Source organism: Neopsephotus bourkii, unplaced genomic scaffold (genome assembly GCF_033783945.1).
Source record: "Neopsephotus bourkii isolate Nb327-2 ecotype Australia unplaced genomic scaffold, CSIRO-AGI_Nbou_v1 NB_42, whole genome shotgun sequence".
Classification (NCBI taxonomy): domain Eukaryota; kingdom Metazoa; phylum Chordata; class Aves; order Psittaciformes; family Psittacidae; genus Neopsephotus; species Neopsephotus bourkii.
The window spans coordinates 699,141-706,268 of NW_026900559.1; the positions used below are offsets into that span (position 1 = coordinate 699,141).

Genomic DNA, 7,128 nt, shown 5'->3' on the forward strand with positions numbered 1-7,128 from the left:
GACTTAATCAAAATGCTTTGGAATTTGTATTTGTATATCTGTTGATTTCCCCACAGAAACAGGCTCATAACATCTGGAATGAATAGCATACGTTTATGGCAGTGTTCAGAGGACAAGGCATCTTAGGAAGACCTCCACTGATTCCTGGTGGAAGTTACCATTTGCACAATACAATACTTAAGCCTCATGCATTACACACAAAGCAACAAAACAGCTGAAGTGCAGCAGCAGCAGTGAAGAAAAAAGAAAACTGCAAAATAACAAACCATTCAGTCTAGACTGAGTATCTGCACTTAAGAAGTCACCATCTTCCTCTGAGCCATGTCAGAATAACCTCTCATGATGCTCTACAATGTAACAACAGAGAGCCACAGCACTCACACAGTGACACCACTTTATGGAGCAGAAAAGATGTGGTTAATTAGAGCTATTTTCTTCAGAACTGAAATGGTTTTATTTTTACTAACTACATTGTAGTCAAGGAGGCATTGTTTTCCAACAACACAAACTGAAAAAGCACCTGGCTGGCATCCCAGGAGCAAACTGTCCTTGCTGGATGCTTCAACTAGGCCAGACGTGCCATTCAGTAACTCTATTTCTGTCCTGCCGATCACACATGCACTCAAGAGAGTCCACATAAGAAATCTAAAATACTTGTTGCACTATATACTCACAATGGCTGTATAAATGTTAACTTTTATCGTGGATAAAAACCCGTGATGCAAAAGAGGCATGGAATGTAAGTGCTCTGTTCTGGAGCTCACTGAGCAGTTCCTGAAATACAGAAGGGTTGGCTGTGAGTCACTGGACAGTTCACTTCTTCCTCCATCCACCAGACCTGCTCTGCTTCTTACAATGCCAGCCAGTTGACTTGCATCTCCATTTTCCATACCCATCTTTAATCTCTGACATATGTTCCTCTTCTTGGAAACTCCATAACCCTCTGGTCTCATTCTGTAACCTTCTGTCTCACCTGTTGGCATGTATTGTTCCTCCAGATAATTTTTCTTCCTTAGAATATAATAGGAATCACGTGCTCATTTAGTCTAAAAATCAGGCCTAATTGCAGACTTAATTACATGACTGTTTGTATAAATTACAATCATATTAATTAATTGTTACTTCTTATTCCAAGTAATCAGTTGGAACAGTACTGGGAAAAAATCCTTTTATTCATTTGCCTTTGAATCTAGGAACAAAGGCATTGGTTTGATTATGTCATGCTTTTGGTTTAAGACAACAAACGTCCTGTGTTGTAATAAGCATCCACATGTAACATCATCTTTTGCCTTTTTCCCTACTTTTTTCAGCCTAATATTTACTAAAAAAATATTTTACTGTGAATGTGCAAAGTATTTGGAAGATGCATATTTAATTATTCCTAGGTTTTGGAAAGTCATGTATGCTGGGAAAAGTTCGTATACTTCTAGTAGGATCTTCTTCTCTATGTCTAGGTTATTATTTAATTTAAAAAATAAATCAAAGAATGTATTCAGAGGAAGTAGCTATGTTTTATATTGATTAACTACGTAATGCAGTTATCCTGAGGAGCACTCTTTAATTTGTATTTCCACTCTAAATAACAAAGTAGTCCAGTTGTTGCCTTGGCTGGATATGTTCGATATGAAATTAGAGCACACTTGTAATTTATTGTTTACATATATCTTACACAGTTTCAGTAGCAGTTACATGGTTTTCTGTTTCTGATTTTAAAAAGTTTCTATATTTTCTTTCTTATGCCTCAGTAAATCGCTTGGTAAGCATCTGGTAAGCAGGCTGCCTGGAAACCTGGGATGAGATTGTGTTTGCGGATGGGAACTTCCTAGGCACCTACACTCAAGGATCATCTGTAAACATTTAGCTTTGTGCCAAGAGTTACTAAACAGAACTTTCCTCCTCTCTGAGTCATGATCTAAATCTTCAAATTCCATATAACAATAGTTAATGCTGGAAACTGGATCGGATTTAGTCAAAAGTGAAAATTAAAGTGTCTCTTTCCTGCTGTTTCCATTTCATTGAACTCAATTCACTGCTATAAATGATCTGAAATCTATCAAAAAGATAATCACGTCAAGCTGTTCTCCAGTAGGTCCTTTGTTTCTCATTTTGAGAGTAGCTTGCAACCTGATTTTTACCTGTGTATGAGGTGGCTCTCTGTCAGAAATGCTGAAGTCACTTGTAGCATATGTATCTTGATCTTCAGAACATGCACAGCTACTAATGTTGTTAGAAACATCAAGTTTCGTCTCCAAGTCTAAGGAAAAAGTTTTCTTTTTATATCATACATCACAGTGATAGTACAAAAGATCCTGACAAAACACAAATATTCAATTAAAAAAAAAAGCCAACAAAACAAAACCAAAACAAAACCACCACCACATTCAAGTTCCTTTTCTAGGGAAACAAGAAACAGCAAGTCAAAACCTAGCAGTGGTTTCTCTCCATACTTACTCAGTGATGTAACTTAAAATGAGAGCTCACTATTTACACACAAGCCTCATTAGACTCCTTTGGATATCTCACCTGGTCTCCAGCTATCGCTCCAGAAGAGCAGCTATTGTCCTCTTCTATTTTAGCTTTTTCTTTTTCAAACCAGGTGTAAAGGGCCACTACAATCCCATCAGGCAACTTGAGGTGGTAAAAAAAATGTCATCAGTAAATGCAGATTATAAACCACGATCATCTAAGGCCAGGTTGGATGGGGCTTTGAACAATCTGGTCTAGTAGAAGGTGTTCCTGCCCATGGCAGGGGGTTGGAACTAGATGAGCTTTAAGGTCCTTTCCAACTCAAATCATTCTGTGATTCTATGCTATCTTTAATGGTGGTGCATTTTACACAACTCCCAGTAAACAGCTTCTATCAAAATGATTTTGCAACAGTTACAGGTACCCTGCTCTAAAGTATAAAAAAAGGATATGCTACACACTAAAGAGACCTGCTTTAGGGAATCTTGAAGAATTAAACCACTTTACAGGTGGATAAAGGAATCCTTCTGAATGGGTGGCAAATCCTGCCGGATTACAGTGGGTAGAGAAAAGTTTATCAAGGAGGAAATAAAGTAATCTTAACTAAATATTTCCTCTTGTTTCATAGGCTTTCAATAGTTGCTTCAAAAGAAACCACCCAGAGTTTTCTGGATAGGCAGATGAATGCAACATTCACAAATACATATACATATATATGTGTGTATATATACATATATATGTTTGTGTGTATATATATGTATATAATGGTCAGAAAATTTTAATTAAAGCCTCTGCTTTTCTCTATTCACAGAATCTGTGAAGATAAATATCAAGAAGTTTCTGACATAAGCAAAGAAGACAGCTTCAAGGAGAAGCAGTACTAGCAGGGATTACTAAGGCCAGTGGGAAGATGAGCTAACAACATCTGAGAAAGTATGGCAACCCAAGCTGACAGAAAAGTAGGTAGCAGGGCTCTGGGTGTTTTAAGCATATGACTCACAAACTGGTTGAGATTTCAAGACTTAACTTCTAACAAACAAGAACAAAGTGCCTCTAGAATATCTTTACCACAGTCAGAATAAGCTCCACACCAGGAATACCCAGCATTCACATTTATGGTGGTGAAGAAACTGTTATTTTAAATGTGCAGGAGCACTGTTGAAATCATCACAAGAGAAAAGTAAATCTAAATCTCTCTGTTAAAATTTCTTTCACCTCTAATTTCTCAAATCTTAATAATGTCTCCAAGTACTAAACTAAATCACAGATTCATAGATTACAGAATCGTTTAGATTGGAAAATACCCTTAAAAGAATCAAGTCCAACCGTAAACCTAACACGGCCAAGTCCACCACTAAACCATGTCCCTAAGCACCATATCTACGCAGTTTTTAAATACCCCCAGGAATGGTGACTCCATTACTACCCTGGAGAGCCTGTTCCAGTGCTTGACAAATCTTTCCAATGAAGAACTTTTTCCTAAATCCAACCCAACCTCCCCTGGCACAACTGGAGGACATTTACATTTGTTCTATCACTTGCAACTTAGGAAATGAAACTGACCCCATGGTAAGGTGAGCCAAGGCTACCTGGGATTACTGGAAAAACTGTTTAAGCATTACCAGATAAAAAAATTCTTCAAATGATTTAAAGAACCAACACATAAATAACTTTTTATTTTAAAAAGTGGTGGGCAGTACTAAAATAATCGTTATGCACAGTTTTATTATTTATATAAATCCATATCTAAATAAAAACTTCTGTAAAAGAATATCTTTGAAATGTTCATAGTGGTTCTAACAAAGGCATTTTTAACTATATAGATTCATGGTTTTGTGAAAACATCAGTGTATTTACAAATGAACCTGTAAACTAGGCCACTAATTCTGAAAAACAAAAAAACCCCAAACAAATTAAAACAATCCAACACCAACCAACCAAAACCTGAGTAAAAGAAAATTAGATGTTGTTCTCACCTGGTTGAGTGCCTAAAAAGGTCATCTTTACATTTCCTGCTGTTGGCGACATGCAGATCCACTCCAGAAAACTTACCTAGCAGTTGTGCATCTTAAGCAAAAAAACCCAGTTCTTTAACCTGCTCTTTGCATATGAAACTCCAGTCAAGCATTCTAAATAACCACAAGAATAAGAACAAACCACATGAAAACATCTGTTTTTAATGTGACAAAAACTTCAGCAGAAATCCCCAAAACTTCCAGAGTCAGAAAAACATATCCTAGAGTTTTTAATTAGAACTCATGGTTTGTATGGCAGAGAACTTAACAAGACAAAGTTAAACTTTCCTGTGCATAATTAATCTGAAAATGGGAGGGAAAAAAGAAAAAAAAAACAAAAAAGAAGAAAAAAAAACCCAACCCCAAAATAAACAACACCAACCCCCAGTGTTTAGGTATGCAAGAACCCAGAGTTCTTTTGCCACCGTGCTCTTTACAGTTACTGTTTCCCTGTCCTGATCTCTCTTGCTTTGCCACTAGTTAGGCAAACTGTTGTCTCAGTGGGGCAAGCAGTACCCATGGATATAGCTATTCAGTATTTATTTGGGGTTCTGGCTTTAAGGATGGAATTTTCTGTGGCAGTGATGCCAATCTAATCAATTCTGAAATTAAAAGTAAATTGGTAATTACCATCCATGACTATTTACTTTGATATAAATGGTATACACACACACTACAGAGCTGGATATAGTGCACATCCACAAGCAGACAACCACCATATTAAACGGTTTAAGAATTAAATAGGACCTGGGTTTAGAAAAGTGCAGAGAAAACAGTGGTTTAGGCTGTGCCTTCATCAGTCCTAATTCCACATGATTCCTAGAATATCCCTTTCTGGATTCACAGATTTATCAACAAACAATATAAGTTCTCTGCAACAGCTGCAGGCTTTGGTTACTTGATTGCCTTTTTATTTTTTTTAACAAAACTGTTATTTAAAACATCTCCAAGAGCACTGTACACATTATTTTCACACAAGACAACTCTCTTGACTGCCACAACCCCCCAAAGCTACAGTGATGAGTAATGTATAAGGGAAAGCTGCCTTCTCACACAAAGATTGCTTCATAGATTCTTCATGGTATCTCTCTGAGCCAAGAGCATTTGCTCTTAGCTATCATTTCAACTGTCATGTGTTTGAGCAACAGATGCAATGCTGCAATTATTTTCTTCAGATATAATCAGGGCAGGTTTCCCTTAGTCCTCCCCCAGTGTTGCACCTATACACACATACATTGACACACACGCATTCAAGCAGAAATGCTGAAGGAGAATTCAGAAACCTGTCTCTCCATTTATCCTGTAGCCCAAATCTGAAAGTCTTTTAAAAATGTGGTTGAAATAGCAGCTGGCCCTCCTTACCAGTCCACCGCAGGATGTACAGTGACACACATATACACAGGCACATAGGCCAAGTATGTACACATGCTGTAAAAGGAGCTGCAAGAAGTAAAATTCACCTTCTTAAATGTATTGTGGAATATTAAAGTTTTGAGTATCATGCCCTTTAGTGTTCACTTGATACAATTACATGGACAGTGATTATCTGTTCATAACTTATAGCTTAAAAACAATACAGTGATTCCTTGATAGGCAATAAAATAGATATGCTATAGAAAGAAAGATGTTCAAGTACAGGTGAAAAAGAAACAAAACAACTTCGTTTTGACTTTCATCTTTTCTACCATGCACAACAGGGACTGTCTTCTAAAATTAAGTCGCCTTCTTGCAATTGCTGAAATGAAGTTTTTGGCCAAAATGCCTCCCTCACACCTCAGATCTCACTTCATATTTAAGCCATGTGAATAATATTTAAGACATCCCCAATCAGTCCATTTCAATAATCAGATTTCTTCTCCTTTATTAGTACTAGCCTTTAGTAAAGGGGCCTAGGTGCTCTGTCTGTGGCCTGAAGCTGTCAGAGTGGTTGAAGCCTAACAGATAGCATACAAAGATATAGGAAGAGCACCCAAAGATACAAATATATATGTATCTTATCTTGTATATATGATGAGATATATAGAATCATAGAACAGTTAGGGTTGGAAAGAAACTTAAGATCACCTAGTACCAATCCCCCTGCCAGGGCAGGGACACCTCGCACTAAACCATATTACCCAAGGCCTCGTCCAACTTGGCCTTAAACACAGCCAGGGATGGAGCATTCACAACCTTCCTGGGCAACCTATTCCACTGCTTCACCACCCTAACAGGGAAGAATATCCTCCTTATATCCAATCTAAACTTCCCCTGTTTAAGTTTTAACCCATTACCCCTTGTCCTATCACTACAGTCCCTAATGAAGAGTCCATCCCCAGCGCCCCTACAGGCCCCCTTCAGATACTGGAAGGCTGCTATGAGGTCTCCAAGCAGCCTTCTTTTCTCCAGGTTGAACAGCCCCAACTTTCTCAGCCTGTCTTCATATGGGAGGTGCTCCAGTCCCCTGATCATCCTCGTGGCCCCCTCTGGACTTGTTCCAACAGTTCCATGTCCTTTTTATGTTGAGGACACCAGAACTGCACACAATACTCCAAGTGAGGTCTCATGAGAGCAGAGTAGAGGGGCAGGATCACCTCCTTCAACCTGCTGGTCACACTCCTTTTGATGCAGCCCAGGACACGGTTCGCTTTCTGGGCTGCGAGCACAC

The 7,128-nt window shown here is 38.2% G+C and overlaps 1 long non-coding RNA gene across 1 annotated transcript; it reads right to left on the reverse strand.

Annotated features, from left to right (window-relative positions):
- Nucleotides 1–260: 260 nt before the first annotated feature.
- Nucleotides 261–2,603, reverse strand: LOC133208690 (uncharacterized). The gene is made up of 3 exons (XR_009724484.1): nt 2,452–2,603; nt 2,136–2,309; nt 261–1,011 (listed from the first exon to the last, which is right to left on the reverse strand). It is a non-coding gene; the product is annotated as an uncharacterized LOC133208690 (long non-coding RNA).
- Nucleotides 2,604–7,128: the final 4,525 nt, after the last annotated feature.